Raw genomic sequence first — 22247 nt, 5'->3', positions numbered from 1 at the left:
GGCTCTTTTCCAGGTTACTATGGACAATTCTCTTAACTTCCCTAGGCAGGTACACAGTTGACTGGTATAATCAAGTAGACCCCCTGACTTTTCGTCATTATCTTTTTCCCACACCTTCTTTGTTATCTCCAGTAATGTGGAGGGCTTTTGTTAGTAGAATAACTCAAAGGACGAATACCATAAACTATTCTGAACCTTTACCTATAGATGAACAGAGCTAGGGGGAGTAACAGGTCTCAATTCATACCTTCCCTGATAACATCTTTTTTAGGGTGAGTTTGAGGGACCCATTGTTTTTCCACTAAACCTTCAGTTTGTGGATGGTAAACTGAGGTTTTGATACGGTAGATAATCCGCTGTTTACAGATTTGCTTCATCAATTGTGATACAAGAGGTGTTCACTGATCCGCGAGAAATTCTTTCTGAAATTCTACACTAGAAAAGACTTCAACAGGATGTTGTGCTGTCACTTTCGTGGTGGGAGACCGTAGGGGAATGGCCTCCGGGTAGTGTGTGGCATCGTCAACTAATACTTGAACAGATTGTATGACGGATTAACGAATGCCAAAATAACGAATGCTTTTATTACGCTGTCATTATCACGAATACTTTATTAGCACGCTTGCCTTCAGAACAGTAATTTTTAGCACACTCATGCCTTTACCATGCATACCTTTACAACAATCTTTTTGTTTTAAAGGCATGCTTGTTATGCTTATGCTTGCTATTAAAGTTTTGAAGTGTTATTTTTAATGTATTTTATATTTTTCTGTGTCACTTACCTCTTATGAAAGGTGCACACACATAAGTTGAATCAAACAAAGATGTAATGTGTAAAAAAAACAATTACGAAATTCCAGAATAGGAAAACAGGAAACCCTCAGAACATTCGCTGCAGTCACATTCAATAAACATTGCAGTATTTTACATTCTCTTATTATTGTTACTTTTTAATAACTATATCCACTCATGCAAATAGGTATTCTAAAAGGGAAAAGAAAAACATACACATTGGGAAGCAGCCTTTACAATGAAGGCTCATTAAATACACACGTACCTCTTTTCTGTATTCCTCTTTCTGCATCTGCTAAGTGTCTGGACGTGTGGTTCTGCCTTGTGACAAAAAGGGGTTAACTTGACGATCTGACGATGAAGAGTATTCCCTCCGCTTGGGCGTCAGCGTGCTGAGGAATACTCTATTGACTATTGCTGACGTTTCCTGAGGGAAGGCCATGCCCTTTGGTGGGAGGAGTTCTCTGATTCTCAGCGTCAGAGAAGCATGCACTGACGTAGTTCTATTGAATGGCTGCGTGATTTTGACTAAAACGCCCAGTAAATGGGGAAAAAACGGAATAGCAAATGCTACGCAGCCTTAGAAAACAAAATATGTAAATTAATATTTTAAGATGGTGTTATTTGAACTAGATAGGTTTATTTGTTTTGATGATTACTACAATGACTGTTTGGATGCTTCACTTTCTCTCTTCTCCAGGTTCCTCCGGCTTGGGGATCCACCAGCACCCTTGAAATAAGGAGAAGGGACAGGTATGTTATGGGTACTTTCCCTACTTATTGTGCCCCTTTCCTGTAACTCGGTTTATCAAGTTTGGGGTTAATTTGTGTGAGAAAGAAATTTAATTACTGTCTTTAAAGACCCTGTACATTTCGGGCTTAAAAGAGCTACAAATAAACATATTATAAGTCAACAAACAAGGATTCAATCCTCTCTCGCTGCTCCCCCAGCAGCTCCTTTGGCAGCGCAATGGGGTAAAGCACCCTGCCAGTGGCCGTCCTGGCTCGATGTGGTACTCTCAACTGAGCTTCTTTCTTCAGGATATCGTGGTCATCTGACTGTCTCAACTTGTGCTCCCGGTGCCTCTGGTCTCCCAGCTAGGCTGATTCTGTTCCTTCTAGCTTCCTGCAAGAGTTGTTGGCGTCCGATGTCAGTTGACGTTTCCTCTGCCTTCCAGGATCCGTCCCGTGACTTGCCGTCACATCCCTTTATGTGTAGCTTGGGTGCTGTAGAGAGCCACCCGGGCCCTCTAATACATTGTTGCCTGCACCCACGCATCCACCCACCCCTCAGGGCGGGCTCACGCAGAGGGTATAAATTAAGGGCCGGAGTCTGCTCGTGGTCTTCCGGCAGATAGTGAAAGTGCTGAGTCCCGTGTATTAATTAAGCGCTGCTGCGGCCTACTCAGACCTGGGTCCCGCTGCAGGACTTTGGCGACTAGGTCGGTCGCACCCCACGCGTGTCCACATGCCTCGCGTGGTATTCCTGGGGTGATCGTGGTGCCCACCCGCGTCACCATGCTCCTCCTAGTGCTGTGTGTCCGCCTGTGATCGCATTGCGGAGCCCACCCACATCGATCTGCACTGGTCGACGTCACTGCTTGCCGGACGTCTGTGCTGCCCAGCTCGAGTCCGCCCTTGCACCTCCCCTGCCTCCGGGAGCGTGTTCGGCTGGCGGGACTCACTGGTGCGGCGCCAGAGAAGGGTGAGTGCCTGCGGCCCCGGACTCGCTGTGCCCTCCTGCGCGGCTGCATCCGATGCTGCCCTGCTGCCTTCAGCAGCTTTGGAATTCCTTGCATGTCATCACAGCCGAGCTGCGAGGCCCCGGAGCTGGGCTGCCCCCTCCGCTGCCTGCCCCACCCGCATCATCTGCCATCTAAATCCGGTTTGCTCCCTGAGCATTCCCAGGTGAAGCCACAAGCTCGCTCTCAGCAGGGGCGAGGCCTGAACATTGCTGGGAAGAAACAAGCACTGGTAGAGCCAGGTGGAAATCTACTCAAGGTGAAGGAGGGAGGACATACCCACAGTGGGACTTGGGCAAGGAAAGTTTAACTGCAGGCTGCACGGCCAGCCCAACATCGGTGGAGGGAGTGCATTAAGCAAGGAAGGAGGGAAACTCATCATGCAGGGGCCGGGCCAACACAGATTCTCCCCCCACTCCAATCACAGAACTGGTCCAAGAGGGCTGCTCACGCCCCTGAGTGATGCGCGCAAGATCAGAGGCACAGGACCACACACTGAAGCGTCCGCCCCAGCGCTGAATGCCTGTAAGCAAGCCACACCTTCGCTTTGCGCACCATCTCCACGAGGCCAAGATGAGCGACCCGGCGGCAGGCACCGCGGCTCAGCAAGATGGAGGACGCAATCCAGAGGTCGCTGCCAGTCCTCCACCACTGGTGCACACCCACATGGCAGTTGCACCACTACCCCCCTTCAGGGAAGCCTCAGACCCTGCCACGGCTGCACCAAGATGGAAGGCCTGGGTTGGACGGCTCAACTGCTACTTCAAGGGGATAAGGGAGATGGATGGCACCATGAAGCGGTCACTCCTCATCTACTACGGCGGAGCGGAGATCTATGACCTCTTCGAGACACTCCCTCAACACAGGAAATGATGATGACTACGAGGCGGCGGTAACCGCGCTCAATAGACACTTCGACGCACAACTCAACTATGACTTTGAAAAGTTCAAGTTCAAAAGGGCGTGGCAGACTGAGACCGAGTCCGTCGACATGTTCTATGCGTGGCTACGCCGGCTGGCTAGCACGTGTCAAAATCCGTGATCAAATCATCCTAGGCTGTCGCTCCAAGCTCCTGCGGAAGCTGATCCTCAAGCAACCAGGAATCTCGCTGGACGAGATCCTGGTTCTAGCCCGCTCCCACGAACTGTCTGACGCCCGGGCTGAGGAAATGGAAGCCGCCTTACACACACCAGTTGCCACCTCGCATGCACCCAAGCCCCAGCCAATCAAGGAGGAAAAGGTGGATGCAATCCAGAGACGCCACGCGACGCCTCGCCAAGCACCAAGGCCAACACCGGGTGGACTGTGTGGATACTGTGGCGAGGATCACCCTGCAACGGCTGTCTGCGGGGCGAAAGGAAAAACATGCTCTTGTTGCGGAAAACAAAACCACTATGCCAGAGCGTGCCGCGGTGGGCGGTTCCGACCGACAGCGTTAAGGCCGAGAAACATGTCCCAGAGGGTTCAACAGATATCTTTGGATGACCCACCACCAGTATCGGATGACCAACCACAGGAACGACGCCCCATGTACGAGGACGATGAAGTATTCGTGGTGTCGTACGTTAGCCGGACAGGGACTCGTCGAAGGCCACCTCCCATGTGCTCTGTGTCCATCGACGGCACTGACGTGCAAGCTCTTATAGACACTGGAGCATCTGTCAATGTGATGGACTCCGACCAGTATGACTGCCTATCACCGGGACCTCCTCTTGCACCATCAACCGCTAGTATATACACCTATGGAGAGACGGTCCCGCTTCCTCTCCGTGGTGTCATCCAGACCACTGTCGCCAGCGGCAGCTACTCCACTGAGGCAAGGTCCACGTCACCGAAGGCAAGAAAGAGACTCTACTTAGATATCACACTGCTAAAGACCTAGGGCTTGTCTTCTTTGCTAACCAGGTCCACGAATCTCATGCAGAAGCGATGCTCAAGGAGTTTCCGGAGCTTTTCAAAGGACTGGGGAAGCTAAAAGGCAAAAGGTTCAAGCTGCACATTGATCCCTCAATATGGCCTGTGGCCCTCAGGCACCGGCGGGTCCCCTTCAACCTACGTCCTTAAGTGGAAGAGGAGCTGAGGAAGCGCGAAGAACCAGGGGTGATCAAGAAGGTTTCTGGCCCCACCCCGTGGGTGTCTCCGCTGGTTGTGGCACCCAAACCCAAGCAACCAGGAGCCATTCGACTCTGCGTTGATATGAGATTGCAAATACCGCAGTGAAGAGGGAGCGACACATCACCCCCACAATGTACGATATTGTGGCAGACTTGAATGGAGCGAAGTGTTTTTCAAAGCTAGACCTGAACGCTGGGTACCACCAGCTGGAACTGGAACCGGAGAGCCGGTATATTACCACATTTTCAACGCACGTTGGTTTGCGCAGGTACAAGAGTCTCAGCTTCGGAGTATCATCGGCCGCTGAAGTCTTCCAGAACGCCATTAGGGAAGCACTGTCAGGGCTGCAAGGCTTGATCAACCTCAGCGAGGATATTCTAGTATACTCTAACACGCCCGAGGAACATCACTCCCATCTCTAAGCCACTCTAAGAAGATTGATGGACTGTGGCCTAACTCTGCACAAAGCCAAGTGCTCCTATCAGGAGAGCGTGGACTTCTTCAGGTACACGTTCACCCATGAGGGACTCCTGGTAGACCCAAAGAAGGCTGAAGCTATCCGGACAGCTAGCACGCCAAGAAACCCCACGGAGGTGAAGAGCTTCCTCGGCATGGCCATGTACTGTGGACACTTCATCCCAAATCTTGCATCCATGTCAGAGCCCCTGCGCGTCCTCACACGTCACGACCACAAATGGGAGTGGACGCTCGCGTACCAGGACATCAAGGCAGGCCTGCTGGACAAGACTGTGATGGCCTACTTTCATCCACGACGCCGAACGGAATTGGCCGTTGATGCCAGCCCGGTGGGCTTAGGGGCGGCCTTTCTCCAAGAACACGGCCCAGAAGTCTGGAAATCAGTGGCCTATGCCAGCAAAGCCCTCACCGACACGGAAACCAGATACACCCAAATCAAAAGGGAGGCGTTGGCGATCAAATGGGCGTGCCAGCACTTCCACCTGTATCTGTGCGTAAACCGCTACTCCCGCTGTTTGCTGGCTCATCCCGGTTAGCACCTCCGAGGATCAAACGATGGGCAGTGCAGCTGCAGGGCTAAAACTTCAAAGGGGTTTTCCGCCCAGGTGCGCAGAACCCGGCCGACTACCTGTCTTGTCACCCGGAATCCCTGACCCCATCCAACCCGTCGGCGGGTGCCTGCAGCACGGAGGCGTTTGTACACATGGTGTCGCAAGGGGCTTGTCCCAAGGCCATGACACTTGAATAGATTGGCCGAGCCACTCAAGACCCCACTCTATCCAGATTTCGAGGAGCCCTGGAGAACAACGATTGGGCCCACTTCATGGACGAGGCTCGCCATGCCTGCCAACAACTATGGCAAGTTCGGAGCAAGCTAAGCGTGGGGGCTGAAGGAGTGGTTTTGAGAGGGCATCTAATAGTGATCCCAGAGTAGCTCCAGAAGAGGATCCTCGCTTTGGCTCACGTTCGCCACCAAGGAATGGCCAAAGCCAAGGCCAGATACGAGACAAAGTGTGGTTTCCGGCGATGGACTCCATGGTAGAGGAGATGGTAAGGCAGTGCCATGCCTGCACGATCACTGGATGGGACCCCGCTCCGTCACCACTGAACACGGAAGAGCTGAGCAAGGCTCCATGGACACACCTCAGCATGGACTTCGGGTGTTTTCCAGATGGACGACACATGCTGGTCGTGGTAGATTCATTCTCGAAGTTCCCCATCGTTGAGGTGGTGGCCTCCACAGCTTTCCCCCACATGAAGAGAGTCCTGGACAGGGCTTTCGCAATGATGGGACTGTCGGAAAAGGTAAAGTCTGACAATGGACCCCCCTTCCAGGGACGGGAGTTCCAGGAGTATCTTGAGAATCTACCGGTACGCCACAGGAAGATCACCTCGCTATGGCCCCAGGCAAACGGGAAAGTGGAAAGACTGATGAGGACAATCAACTGGGCATTTCGCATCGCAGTGGATAATGGGGAAGATCCTGAAGCAGCCCTCGACCTATTCCTTGGTGCATACTGTCAGACTCCTCATAGCACCACTAAGTGTTCTCCAGCTCATCTCCTGTTCAATCGCGCCTCACGAGACAGTATCCCGTCAGACCTGGCATGGGTGCCCGTGGAGCGGAATGATGTAGCCGTCCAGACAAGGAGGGAGACAACAAATCGGAACGTGAGTGAGACCCGAAGAGCCCAAGAACCGCAGCTCAGAGTGGGAGACCGGGTGGTGATCAAAGACCGACACCCTGCGGTTCAGGACGCCCTATGAGCCAGAAGTGTGGGTCATTGTAAACGTCCAAGGAACCATGGTGAACCCTCAAAAGGGACAACAATCCGTCACAAGGAATGTGTCCAGCTTCAAGAAGACAACGGAGGTGGAAGCGGACCCCGAGGTCTCTGGGTACCAGGATTCTTTGCCGAACTTCTCTCCCCCTGTGTTGCCTGATGCGAGGAGTACCTTGCCGGAGTCACCGAGACAAGCCAGCCAATGAAGCACGGGTAGTGCCCAGTCAGCCAGCCAGAACACTGCTGCCGAATCGGATGAGAGTGCCCCAGCTGGGGTTGTGACCTCTCCCTGTATCCGGAGCTGGAAGTATGGTCTCCGGCTGAAACCGGTGCCGAGTCAACGGCTGAGAGACTTTATGTATACCTCTCCCTGAACTGAGAAAGCTTGATGGTCCATAACCAAAAGAAAGGAGGGATGTAGAGAGCCACCCGGGCCCTCTAATACATTGTTGCCTGCACCCATGCATCCACCTACCCCTCAGGGCGAGCTCGCCCCGAGGGTATAAATAAAGGGCCGGAGACAGCTCGTGGTCTTCCGGCTGATAGTGAAAGTGCTGAGTCCCGTGTATTAATTAAGCGCTGCTGCTGCCTACTCAGACTGGGCCCCGCCGCGCTACTGGTACCTGCAGTTATCCTTTCTCTATGTTTACTCCCTGATTGAGGGCCTGTAAAACAAAGACTGCGACTTTGCTAGTTGTTCCAGGAGCAGCACAGACAGTGGACCAGGGATGAAATTCAGGTAGATCCTCGTTGGCCTCACTCTCACGCCCCTTGTTGTGACATACTGTCTTGTCCTTTTATTCTTGCTCTCTCTTCACCTTTAACTTTCCTCCAACTCTCATATCCTTCACTTTAGTTTTCACGTTGTTCCTTTTGTTGCTTCTGCTTTTCCTTCATCGTGATTGTAAACCTTAGCAATTGGACACATTTAAATGGCCGGACGACCAATTTTCATCTTGGCTTACACCACACAATTAGTGCCGCTACCGATCCACTGACTTTTCCGAAGTGCAGTTATTTTAACCCTTCACAGTTGTAGTGCACATGCTGCTGTGTTATTCATTCAAAGTGGCAAACAATATGCAGGGCACTCAAGGGATGGTAACTGCTAAGTGCATAGTTCGGAGTGAAATAGGTTTGCAGCAGCTGTATTTTCACACAAACTTGGTATACCTTTGACTTTCTCCGCAAGGTCGTGCAAAGGCTCTGTTCTTCTAAACCTTCTTTCAGCAGATTGAGAAGTCCTCTTACAGGGTGCCCATACATCAACTCAAAGGGACTGAACCCTAATGATTTCTTGCGTACCTCCCTGTAATTAAAGAGAAGGCTTGGTAAGATCCCACTTACGCCTCATGGGTTCGGTCAGACCCTCAATCATGCCCTTCAGGGTTTGGTTGAATCTCTCCACCAAACCATTCCCTTGGGGGTGGTAAAGAGTGGTGAACTTGTAGGAGACACACTCTTCCCACAGGGATTTCATATACTTGGATATGAAATTGGTATGCCGGTCATATACCACCTCTCATGGGAACCCTAGGTGGAAAAAGATCCCCATTAACTCCTGCCCCACCACGGGTGCTGTCATTGTCCTGAGAAGGATAGCCTGCGGGTACCGGGTGGCATGGTCCAGCAAGACCAGGATGTACCTGTTGCCCATGGCTGTCTTGGGATCCAGGGGCCCCATAATGCCCATCCCCACCCTCTCGAAAGGGGTGCCTTCAACCGGAAAAAGTTGGAAAGGAGCCTGACTTCCTCCCACTCTTACCACTTGCCTGGCAAGTTTGGCAAGAACTACAATGTGCATCAGCCTGCCTTCATATTTGGGGCCAGGAGTGGGTGACAATCCTGTCAAAGGTTTTGTCCTGCCCCCAAATATCCTGCCAAAGGCACATAGTGAGCCAGGCCCAGTAGGAAGGTCCTGAAGCGCTGGGGTACCACCAGCACACGGACTGATCCAGGCTCCATGACCTTCGGCTCGCTGTATAGGAAACCATTCTCCCAGTAGATCCAGACTGATCACCAGCTACCTGGTTTGGAGCCTGATGCCGCAAACCCTCTGGAGAAGGGTATTCTCTTGGTTCCCTGCAGAACTCTTTCCTGGTGGGACCCCCTTCTTGCTGCAAGGGTCAGCTCAGATAAGTCCCCCAGTTCAGCCACTTGTTCCCTTGTAAGTTCCAGGGGGTCCTACTCGAGGCCAGCCTTCTCCCGGACCGTGGGAACTTCAGGAGCAGGTTTCCTGCGCTTCTTGCCCTCTTCTTGGTAGGCACCTGGGCCACTGTTTCAGACTCCAGGTCCTTCTGTTCACCTTTTCTGGCTGACATGGACCAAATGGTCACGCATGCCCACTCTGGCAACCCACGCATCTCCAAGTGAGACCTGAGCTCTACATCTTTCCACAAGGACTGCTCCTAGTAGTTACCTATCACTCAATCTACAGGCATGGTCGGGCTCACTACCACCCTCAAGGGACTTGTGACTCTCCCCTCTCAAAGGAAACCTTTGCCACTTTACATTGGTACTCTGAGTTGTCTACAACAACTACTTGGTGGACAGAGCAACAAAACTCCAATCTTAGCACACAAAAAGTCCAAATTCAATAATGTTCTACAGAACAAGTGTTGTTGTTGTCCTCTTTTAATCCAGAGAATAAAGTACGGGTCAATTAGTATCCAATTCCTTTACAGCCACTCCAGATTCATTAAAAAAATTCCACATTAGTCCATTTCACGTAATCGACATATATTTCTTCAATTTTTGCTACTTGATATAGCCATACGGCCAATACTTGTTTCGTCGTTCGGTAAATCTTACCACTACTTCTTCAGGGCTGCAAATTATGAATTCATAGCATCAGATAATTCATCCCAATGATCATGAAGGACCGACACCCACCGCAGTGCATTATCATAAAAAAAGTGCAAGTGAATCAGTTCCTCTGGTAGAGGTTATTCAAAATGAACACAAACTATAATTGAGAGTGGCAGTGCGAGGTAATAACCTCAAAATATAACAGAAGTGCCCAAGTCAAATAATCTAGAGTGTAAGAAATTCAAGAACGAAAAGTGAAGGTTTCAAGAAACTGAATAAAGCATAATTGACAAGACTCGTTACATAGCACGTGTTCCCCATAATTACTGAAGAAGCATGCAAATAGGTAAACTGTAAAAGGTATAGGACTGTGACTAAGCTCCTAAAGAAACTTTAACTTAACGCAGACTTGAGCAAAGATAGTGGGCTTAAAAACAAATCCAATTTGACCGGCAACTGACGTCAGGGAACAATATTGATATTTTTCATATGGCCATTGTGCAAGGAATTGATAAAGTAATAGATACTGACAGACACAAGAACAAGAATCCTTTTGAGGATAATTTGACAAAACAAGAAAGACCCGTTTTAAAGATCTTAAGGAACAATAAAGATCTGGCCGCTGAAGCGCTGTAGGAGCAAGTCGCACTCCGACCCCTCTCCGACCCATGCTTAGTCCCAGGCATCAGATGGAATTGTAAAAGACAGTATGCAATTTATTTTTTGGAGTCAGCAAGGGTGCGATAACAGGTTGAGATCGAAGAAATACAGCGGTGGATTTTTCAGCTTCACACGCATTTTGGAGAAAGTGAAGTCATTGTCTGTTTTACTCTTTAAAGCACTTCAGGCAGAGATGGCGTTTCGAGGGAAAGATAAACAGCAACAGCCCATGCCTAGTGGCTTAAGCAAAGAATCATGCCAGAAAGAAGCGGGGAGATCGGGCACCATCCCGAAAACTAAAATGCCACCTCCTGCCAAACGATCGACTCCTACAATATCTACAGCGACTAAAGCCCAACAGCGTAAGTTGGAGAAAGCCAGCGAGAAGGAGAAAGAGCTCAAGCAGAGCAAAGATACACGAAGCGGTAACAGCAATCAAGCGACACGAGACCATCCAGATAAGAAGAATGACCCCATTTACCGGCACCCCTCAGTTTCAGAAGTCTTCAGCGTTAAGGCACCTTCGGGGGCGTCCGGATCGGTTACGATAACCTCACCGAGCACGGCAGCCCTACCGCTCGATGGTTCAGGCAGCAACGTCCTCGAGGACGCAAGCGGAAGCGTCGCCAGGCAACCGGGATACACAGAACTCACGCTTCCCGCGGAGCTCCCGTCGGCGAGTTGGATGCACGACGCTGGGAGAGAGCTGGTGCAGGGGAGCCAAGACGAGCAATCTGATGCTGAGAAAGAGGTGAGAGAGGCCGCTGGTGGGGCAGAGGTTTTGAACACAGGACAAATGCTAGAAGCCCTCAAAGAGGTGGAGGCAGAGATGCGCGAGGAGCAAGCCCAACAAAAAAGAGATAGCGCTACATTGAGGGGGGGGGGGGGCGCTGAGAGCCCCAGACCACAGAAAGAGCAGGCAGAGGCTGACTTCACGGAGGGAGCTGAGGGGGATAGGTTCTTCTCAGTCCCCGAAGAGTCAGAATCAACGATGGCAAGCAGTGACGAGGAAAGAGACTCTTCAGACTCATGCTCGAGCTCTGGTGACAGTGGTGGCTCCAGGGGGAGAGGTACTCAAAAAAGACGCAAGATGGCATCTAGAAAAGCAGGCTCCCCACTGAGTTCACATAAGATTACTCATAAGAAACTGTTATGGGACTATTCTGCTACCTCAAATATGTATAAAGAAGATGGTCAAGATGTTCAAAACGAAGGAGGGATAGCTTTAAGGCAGGAGTGAGGGGGGAGACATTAAGTTACACACTAGCAAGAAGTAAGAGGTAAAAGGAGAAAACGGAAGAGGAGATCAGAACCCTGTTGGTACTAGAAGAGGCTCTAGTGGACGCAATAAGTAGACAAGAACCTTTTGAACAGATTCTGCTGGCTTTGGAAGTACAGAAGGCAGAAACAGGCACTACACTGGCGCAGAAGACAGCAAGGAACTATCTAGCAAAAAAAGAGAAATGCTATGAATTTAATGAGAGGGTCGGCCATCTGCTGGCAATCAGGACCAGACAAACTCTAGCAGCAGGGGAGATAAAAGAAATTAAGGATAGTACTGGGACAATTGTCAACAAGGTGGAGGAGGTACAGGAGGTGTTTAGAAGGTTTTATGAGGTCTTATACGAACAAGACGCAAGCAGTGGAAATCTAGAAGCAGAAAGTATGGAATATTTGTTACAAGGGCCACAGGTAGGGTTAAGCACAGAAGAGAGGGATAAGTTAGATGGGCAGTTAACAGTCCAGGAGATAAGAGACGCGGTATTTAGTCTCCCATCGGGCAAAGCAACAGGACAAGACCAGATACCTGCAGAGTTCTACAAAACCTTTTGGGATGTGTTAGCTAAGGACATGTGGGCAATCTGTTGCTTGGCACAGGGGGGCAGAATAGTCCCACAATCTTGGGCCGGTGCGGATATTATAGTGATACTAAAAAAAGATAAACCTCCAACAGAACCGGGCTCATATAGGCCAATTACATTGTTAAATGCCGACGCTAAGATATTTTCCAAATCATTAGCTAATAGGTTGAGCAAGGTTATAGAGGGGGTGGTATCCCCGGCGCAACATGGATTTATACCTGGTAAAGGGACTACCCAACATACCAGGCAGATGATTACCATCTTAGATGCAGCGGAGGCTGCAGGAGACCCTGTCGCGGCAATTTTTTTGGATGCCGAGAAGGCTTTTGACAGGGTCTCCTGGGCTTATCTATGGAAAGCCATGGATTGGGCAGGTATAGGTAAGGGATATATAACAGCAATCCAGGCACTTTATAAACAACCCAGTGCCAGGATAAGAATTAATAAATCCTATTCAAAGACGGTACAGATTAGACGAGGGACTAGGCAGGGATGTCCAGCCTCGCCCTTATTATTTGCCCTATATCTAGACCCGTTTCTAAGAAGGCTCACACATAATATCAGGATCCCCCCAGTTACATTGCACGAGAAGGATTATAAACTATTTGCTTATGCAGATGACGTGGCCATCACAACACCAGCACCGGAGGGGGCACTGATCGAAATAGAACAGGAGGCAAGAAATTTCGGCGCAGTCTCAGGGTATCTAATAAATAGAGGGAAGACACAAGTAGTACAGAATAGATATACAACATTTTCAGACACAAGAGTAGTTTCAGAAGCAATGTACTTGGGAGTCAGAGTGACCGCGGACTTAGAGAAACTAGTAGAGATTAACATGGAACCACTGTTAGGGAAGGTTAAAAGAAACATGGAGAGAGTCAACAATCTACATTTGACACTAATAGGCCGTATTAACTTTATTAAAAAGGTCACTTTCCCAAAATTTTTATATCTGTTTAGAGCAATTCCCTTATACTTTGATGGCACATGGTTTAATAGAATAGAATCAACAGTGAATAGATTAATTTGGGCACAGGGGAAGACACGTAGGGCGTATCGATTTTTGACACTATCAAGAGAAAAGGGAGGTTGGGGGGCACCGGATTTTAGATTTTACTACTGGGCGGCAGCTCTCCAATACTCTAAGGGGCTATTAGGAGGACGTGACCAACAGGATGAGAGAGCATGTCCAGAGAATGTCTACGAAGCACTTTTGGGAAAGGTGGCAGAGAATGCTTTAGTTGCTACTGTGGATTTTGTTTATTTTAAACACACAAGATTTAAGACCCTGAGCGCGGTATACAAAATCTGGAGGGCAATTAAGAAAAAGTTAGGATTGGGAAGGTATAATAGTTACCTGAGGCTGTACATGAATAACGAGCTCCCGGCAGAGATTTTTAGGGATACAGTCATGAAAGAGTGGGATGGCAGAGGGATCAAGAAATTAGGAGACTTGTTGGATGTGAAAGGAGGGTTCTTACTGTTCCAAGATATCCAATACAGATTTAAAATATCTGGGAACAACTTCTTTAAATATTTACAAGTGGGAAGTTACTTTCATACAAAACAGGGGGGAACAGTAGGAATGACAAGCTGTAGGATAATGGACTATCTGGGGAGCAGCCTACAGTGCTCAATTAGACGATTGTATGCAGAACTACAGGAATACAAAACAGATGATAGAGAGAAATATGGCAATAAATGGGCGGATCAAGCAAGGGCTCATCCTGAAGCTCTTCAAGCCTCATTAGATCTAGGCCGAACCGTCCTGTGCTCAGCAACATTACAAACTCAACATTACAAGACAGTTTACTCGTTATACCATACACCTGCTAGAATTGCCCAGTGGGGGGGAAGCACTGCAATAACTTGTCCGCGCTGCAACTCAACAAGCGCTAACATTACTCACATGTTTTCACAGTGTCCACAACTTTATACTCTAAAATTGGCAATAGAGGAATTCTTGGAGAACTCTCTGGGGTTAAAATCTAAATTAACGGATGAATTGATAATATTAGGTATCAGTATAAGAGATAATAATATACATCCAGAATTCTTGTTTATGGTTACAGCAGTTTTTAGGCTCATTATTGCAAAATCCTGGAAAGATAAATCGGCACCGACGTTTCAAACGTGGATAGCAAAGATACTTTCTACATATAATATGGAGAAAGCTATCTATGATAGGAAAGGCAGAAGGGCAAGAGCATTGGGGGGTAGGATTTGGCTACCCATCAAGCAATGGAAGAGCAGAAAGAGTTAAGAGTAAATGAGTTGATATGTTTTTCTGTTTTTTGTTTGTGGCTCTTTAGGGGCTATATCAGCTTCTGTTTTGTATTTGTTTCTCCCTTTCTCTTCTTTGCTAGGTATGTAGATGGCTGAATTTTATATGTATAACTTTGTAAAAACAAATCTGTACTGAAAAAACTGTATTGGATTTAACAGAAAATTGGGGGGGGGGAAATCTAAATAAAAATATTAAAAAAAAAAAAGGAACAATAAAGATCTAATAATAAGAGAGGCTTATAAGTGGGGAAACGTCGTCCTGATGAATAAGACTGAATATGACAATGAAGTACTTTCACAATTGAAAGATTCTACTTACTATAAAAGAATTGACAGGAATCCAATAACTGTAATGATCAACATGGAACTCAAACAATGATGTAATTCAGGACTATTCAGTAATGAGGAATATCTTTACCTTCTTACTGACCGACCTTGTTACTCGTGCCTATAAAACCTCCTAAAATACACAAAAACCCTCTTAAATCACTGGGCAGGTCCATTGTTTCTGGGATAGGGGTCCCAGTGAAATATTATCTCATTTTGTTGACATTTTCTTGAGACCGTATGTTATCAATTTACCATCATATAAACAAGACACTAAACATATCTTGAACTTATTGACAGATGTGATTTGGGAATCCGGGATGACAATAATGACTACGGACGTAGTCTCTCTGTACCCAATATACGACATGACTTGGGACTTAAGACACTTAGATCATTTTTGCATAAGAGACCAATTGAGTATCTTGAGCATACAGAAATGATTTTGAAAATGGCAGAATTGGTACTTGCAAACAATGTGTTTGTTCAATGGCATCTGGTATAAACAATTGCTTTAGACTGCCGTTGGTTCCAGATTCGCTCTGCCGTTTGCTAATCTCTTTATGGGATGGTTTGAGGCGGAGCGGGTCTGGGGCCCCTTCAGGATCCCCTTAGATTGTATGTATACACTACTGCGGGAGCTATATAGACAACTGTCTATTAATATAGACAGGCTCTATACAACAACTGGAAGACTTTTTGACATACCTGAATTCTAATGCATATCACCTATCATTGAAATTCCAATATAGCCAAGAAAGTATTGTATATTTGGATGTGAAACTGTATATCTCTGGCAATAAAATCTGTAGCAAAATATACAGGAAAATCATGTCTTGTAATGCGTTATTACACATATCTATTTGTCACCAGAAATTTCAGATTAATGAGATCCCCTAGGAGGAGATGATCAGGGCTCGGAGAAATTGCAGTTAGAATATGGAATTTGTGAGAACTGTATCGGATATGAAAGTAGGTTTGTGGAGATAGGATACGATAAACAGGTTATTGAAAGGCAACAACACGTGTACAACGGTTAACACGTGATAACACACTGAAGCTGACAAACAGAAATAACACCAAACCTTTGGAGAAAATAGATTGGTTACCAATTTCAACCCCGATACTAATAAGTTATATTGTGCTTTACAAAAGCACTGGTATCTCTTGACTTCAGATAGATTACTTGCTCTATTCTTAACACTCTCTCCAAGCCTTACTTTTAGGAGAGGTCATAGTCTCTCCAACCTGATGAGCCCTAGTTACCCTCTAACTACGCGACACGACAATTTACTGAGTGTCCGCATAAACCTTTTTAAAATTGTTGACGTTGCAATACATATCGGTGGGCCATTGACAAGGTGTCACAATTTAGCTTTAACAACACAGGTAGTTACACTATACCAAGGTTTATTAATTTGACACAAGATTTGTTGTGTATGTGATCATATGTTCCTGCTGGAAAATCTATGTTAGAAGTACCATCAGACCCTTACGGGAACGCATTGCTGAAGATTTTAGAACACTTTAGAATAACGATTTAAAACATCCAATAGTGCAACATACTCAGAGTGCTACTGGCTCACAAACCCATAGGTTCAGTTTTCATGGAATTGAACACATGAAAAACGATGTACGAGGTGGCAATAGAGAATTTCAACTCAGGCCAAGGGAGGCAATGTGGATATGAAATTATGAGCTGTAGAGCTCGGTGCTAGAATGGGGATCTCTTGTTGGCAAAGGTAGGTACCTTTGTCCGAATAGGGACCCTTGCTTTTAGTCAGGGTAAGGGGGATAATCTTCTAAAATAACCCCTGCCCACCCCCTTGGTAGCTTGGTAGGAGCAGACAGGCTTATCTTAGAGGCAGTATGTAAAGCATTTGTGAACACCTACAGTGAAAACACTACAAACGGACACCACACCAGTTTAGAAAAATAAGTAATCTTTACTAGACTTAACACAAGACCAAACTACAAAAATCCACAATATAGTAATAAAAAGTATGACTTTCAGATGGTAGAAGTTGTTCAGTTCAAAGCAAATTGCAGATGCAATACTTTTCACACAAAGTACCTTGGATGCGTCAAACAAACAAACAAAACGGGCAGCAGGGAAGGTGAAGTGTCGGTTCCTTGCTCCGGGGGAGGTGAAGCGTCAGTTCCTTACTGCTGTGCAGGGGAGGTGATGCATCAGTTCCTTACAGGATAGGAGGTGATTCGTCGGTTTCTTACTGCGTGGGGAGGTGATGCGCCGGCTTCTTACTGTGTCCCCCAACAATGCGACAGACTTGGCGCCTCAATGCTATGCGACGATCCGGGACGAAGCATGGATTTCTGCAGCTGCATAGCAGGGCTTGTGTTGGAATCTGTGCGGTGATCTCGGACTTCGGAGATCTGTGCACTCGATGCACCATGCAGCGATTTCGCGAGCCGCGGCAGGCGCTGCGAATATTTCTTTGGTTATTGGTCAGAAACCGGTACGGATGCCCCAGGCTTCTCGGTATCGCAATGATTTTTCCAGCTCCCAGCTGAAAATAGCCTCTAGAGGTCCAAAACAACAGTAGGCACCTCTTTGTAGAGCCACTGCACCTCCCCAGCACCTGACACTCCAAACCCAGACAGTCAATCCACATCCTAGCAGAGGCACTCTGGATGTCTAAGCAAGAAAATACCTACTTTTGTAAAGTAGTATTTTCAAACACAGAATGTTAAAATCACCCTCATTAAAAGATGCATTTTAACATTCTGAGTTCAGGCATACTAAACTTTATTTTTCTATCTTGTTCCCAGGAGTAGTTATGTTTATAAGATATTATAAGCAAACTCCCTACAAGTCCTATGGGAACAGGTAGCCTTGCAATAGTGAAAAACAAAATTGTCAGTGTGTCACTATCAGGACATGCCACACTCACCAGGGCATGTCCTACCTTTTACATACATTGCACCCTGCCCACAGGGGTACCTTAGGCCTACCTTAGGGGCGACTAACCTGTAAGAAAAGGGAAGGTTAGGGCCTGGCAAGTGGGTGCACCTGCCAGGTCAACATAGCAGTGCCAGACTGCACACAGGCTGTGCAATGGCAGGCCTGAGTTACATTTACAGGCTGCTTACGTGGGTGGCAGAATCAGTGCTGCAGCCCATTAGCAGCATATGATTTACAGGCCCTGGGCACACACAGTGCACTGTACTAGGGACTGATTAGTAAATCAAATAAGCCAATCATGGAAACACCAATCCATAACAATAATTTACAAAGGAAGCACTTGCACTTTTGCACTGAACAACAGTGGCAATGTGCTCAATGCATCTAGACGAGCAAAATGGAGTCTAAGACACAGCAAAAACACAAGAGGTAAAGGCAAAAAATGTAAGGGAGACCCACGCCAGTGGTGCCAGGTCTAACACTCAATATTAATATTGACAATGAATTGCAGTATTTACTTGGAGATTAATTACGCACTATGTCCTTTATCCCGAGCCATGGATGTGATCTTGTACTGTGGCTGTTTTACTAATCCAGATAATGATTCAGACATCTACTCTGATGATACAGGCGGGGGTGCACATGAACCAGCAGGGACCAATAGTCCCCCCTCAGTCACCTAATCCATGGGATGATTACAACACCCCTGATGTGCCTTATGTCCCACAAGACAATATATATCTCTTCTAGACCTTCCCCATCAGAGGACACTATAGGTTTTAACCTACCAGTCCAAAGAGCTCCCCAATATCATGGGGTGGACTTACACACTGACGCGGTGGAGGAAGATTTCCTACTAGACACTTTTGATAACACACAAAGGTCTACTACCATTTTGCCAATGCTTAAGGGTGTCATCAAACACGCAACAGAAGTTTTTTAAGGATCCTGTCAGGGCTAGGAACCTTAATCCTCAAATTGAGAAAAAATATAAAGCTGCCCCCACAGATCCAGTCTATATTAAAGGTCCAGCACCATTAGACTCTTTAGTAGTGTCTAATGCACGTAAATGTGCTAATTCTCAGACATCAGGTGAGGCCTCACCACCAGACAGAGAATCTAAGCTACTTGACGGCTCAGGCAAAAGAACAGCTAATATCTGGCACATTGCCAATACCCACGCGTTGCTGGCCAGATATGACAGAGCACATTATGATGAATTAGAGTATATAATGCAACACCTACCAGACAAATACAAAAATAGGGCCAACGAACCTATACAGGAAGGTAAAAATATTACTAGTACTTCCATTCGTTGTGCCCTAGATGCTGCAGATACCGCCTCAAGGGCAATCAATACCAGCACCCTACTACGTAGTCATGCTTGGCTAAGTATTTCAGGTTTTAAACCTGAAGTACAAAACGCCATCCTTAACCAGCCATTTGATGAGACACATTTATTTGGCCCAATGTCGACGTGTCTTTAGAAAAGATGAAAAAAGACACTGATACAGCAAAATCTGTGGGAGCCTTGCAGCAACAAGCTCCCAGGCTTTCTTTTAGTCGCTCATCGAACAGAGGCAACACTAGAGGCTACTCCTCGGAAAGTCCCTCCACTTCTTACAAGACCCCTAGGCAATCCAGATTCACTAAGGGCTACCAGAGAGGGGGTTACAGGGGTAACAACAACAAAGGCAGAGGCAAAACCAACAACTCTCACTCTGCCTCTACCCCTACCCAATGACTTTCCTCCCCTTCCACCCCAACATTCCACTCCTGTGGGGGGAAGACTGCAACAATTCCTTCCTGCCGGGATCAACATCATATCAGACAGGTGGGTGCGACAAATTATTCTGTCAGGTTACTCTCTAGAACTAACATCTACCCCCCAAACATACCACCCAAACAGTGTCCAATGTCACAAGAACACCTATCACTGTTAAAGCAAGAAGTAGTATCTCTGCTACAAAAAAGTGCAATAGAACCAGTTCCTCTGCACCAACAAAACAAGGGGGTTTACTCTCTATATTTTCTAATCCCAAAAAAGGACGGCTCTCTAAGGCCTATTCTAGACCTCAGACCGCTAAACATATACATACAGTCAGACCATTTTCACATGGTCACACTCCAACAAGTCCTTCCGCTCTTGTCACAAAATGACTTCCTTGCTACTTTAGATCTCATGGACGCATACTTCCACATTCCCATTGACAAGGCTCACAGGAAGTATCTCAGATTTGTGATAGACGGGCAACAATATCAATTCAAAGTATTCCCCTTCAGAGTCACAACAGCACCAAGAGTATTCACCAAGTGCTTAGCCGTAGTGGCAGCGCATTTACGAAGACAACACATCCATGTCTTCCCGCACTTCGACGACTGGCTCATAAAAGCCAGCTCATACAACCTATGCGTGGAACACTCATGCCACAATACAGCTGCTCCACAAATTAGGATTCACAATAAACCACGCCAAATCCCATCTACAACCATCCAAGGTACAACAGTACCTCGGTGCCACAATAAACACCTCAACAGCGCTAGCTTATCCAACTCCAGCAAGGATAGCCAGCATGCAAGCTCTTCTAACAAAGTTTCAGCGACAACACTCCCTTCCAGCACGATGTGTTCATGCAACTCATAGGGATGATGGCCTCTTGCATTTTCATTGAGCCCCATGCAAGACTTCAAATGCGTCCGCTACAAGAATGCTTATCACGTCAATGGAACCAGGCTCAAGGTCAATTAACAGACCTAGTGTTAGTAGACGGTCGGACTCATCGCTCTCTGCAGTGGTGGAACACCAAAAATATTTCCAAGGGAGCACTGTTCCTAGAGCCAGTTCCTCAGATAATCTTGACGGCGGACGCATCACTCTCCTGCTGGGGAGCCCACCTCCTGCAACACACCATGCAAGGCAGGTGGACACCGCAACAAAAGTTACTCCACATCAATCATCTGGAGTTACTAGCAATATTCCTAGCACTAAAAGCTTTCCAAAAGCAAGTATCAAACAAGGCTGTGTTAGTCCGCACAGACAACATGACAGCCATGTATTACATACAGAAACAGGGAGGCACACACTCCCTGCAGCTCTCTCCACTAGCACAATACATATGGCGGTGGGCTTTTCCTTGAAACATATTCCTTCTAGCCCAGCATGTTCCAGGAGTACTGAATACCATAGCGGATCTGTTAAGTCGTCCAACACAACAGACCCACGAGTGGGAACTTCAAATACATGTTCTTCAGCCATTCTTTCAGATGTGGTGACAACCTCACATAGACCTATTTGCCACCCACGAAAACGCCAAATGCCCAAGCTTCGCCGCCAAATATCCACACCCACTGTCAAAAGGGAATGCGATCTGGATGAACTAGTCAAACAGATTTGCGTACGCTTTTCCACCTCTACCACTCATGCCACTAGTAGTACGCAAACTACAGCAGCATTCTCTCACCCTCATCCTAGTTGCTGCAACGTGGGCCAGACAGCCATGGTACACCACACTGCTACAACTGTCGATAGTACCACACCAAAAATTGCACCTGTCTCAACACCTCGAACACACAGAACCTTGGAGAGATCAGACACCCAGACCCAGCTACGCTCAACATTGCGATCTGACTCCTGAAATCCTAGAATTTGGATATCTGAACCTTCCTCCAGACTGCCTGAATGTCATTAAAGAAGCTAGACGTCCAACCACTAGGGCATGTTATGCAGCCAAGTGGAAACAATTTGTAATATATTGTCACAGCAACAATATTAATCCTCTAGATGTGTCCATTCAACACATCATAGGATACTTACTGCATCTCCAAAGATGTAACTTAGCCTATACCTCTATTAGACTACATCTTGCTGCAATAGCAGCATATCTGCAAAACAGACAACATCTATCTCTATTCAGAGTGCCTGCCATTAAAGCCTTTATGGAAGGCCTTAAAAGAATATTTCCCCCCAGGGTACCACCTTCACCTGTGTGGAATTTAAATGTTGTTCTCACACGGTTAATGGGACCTCCCTTCGAACCCTTACACAAATGTGAACTACAATTTTTAACGTGGAAGGTTGCGTTCCTAGTAGCTATTACTTCTCTGCGGAGAGTTAGTGAATTACAAGCACTAACCATTCAAGAACCCTTCTTGCAAATGCATCACAATAAGGTAGTTCTACGTACTAATCCAAAATTCTTGCCCAAAGTAATTTCTCCCTTCCATCTCAATCAATCTGTGGAACTGCCTGTTTTCTTCTCGCAGCCACAGACAGTAGCAGAAAGAGCTCTTCATACCCTAGATGTCAAAAGAGCATTGCTATATTACATAGAGAGGACATAACACTTTCTTAAGACAAAACAACTTTTTGTGTCTTTCTCACCACCACACAAAGGGAATCCCATTTCAAAATCTTGGATAGCTAGATGGATTGTCAAATGCATACAGAGTTGTTACCACAAAGCTAAA

General features: G+C 47.0%; 1 protein-coding gene across 1 annotated transcript in view; it reads left to right on the top strand.

Moving 5' to 3' along the window:
* The window catches only part of LOC147718758 (fibronectin type-III domain-containing protein 3a-like), a 417154-nt gene that overhangs the window by 67896 nt on the left and 327011 nt on the right, over positions 1 to 22247 (top strand). Inside the window, exon 2 of the mRNA XM_086918744.1 lies at positions 1493 to 1545. The gene's annotated coding sequence lies outside the window, so the exon portion shown is untranslated. The remainder of the gene's footprint in view (positions 1 to 1492; positions 1546 to 22247) is intronic.

The sequence above is a fragment of the Lissotriton vulgaris genome, chromosome 4_1 (genome assembly GCF_964263255.1).
Source record: "Lissotriton vulgaris chromosome 4_1, aLisVul1.2, whole genome shotgun sequence".
Taxonomy (NCBI): Eukaryota; Metazoa; Chordata; class Amphibia; order Caudata; family Salamandridae; genus Lissotriton; species Lissotriton vulgaris.
The sequence above is the reverse complement of the archived record's forward strand: the minus strand, read 5'-3'. Positions and strand labels throughout refer to the sequence as shown.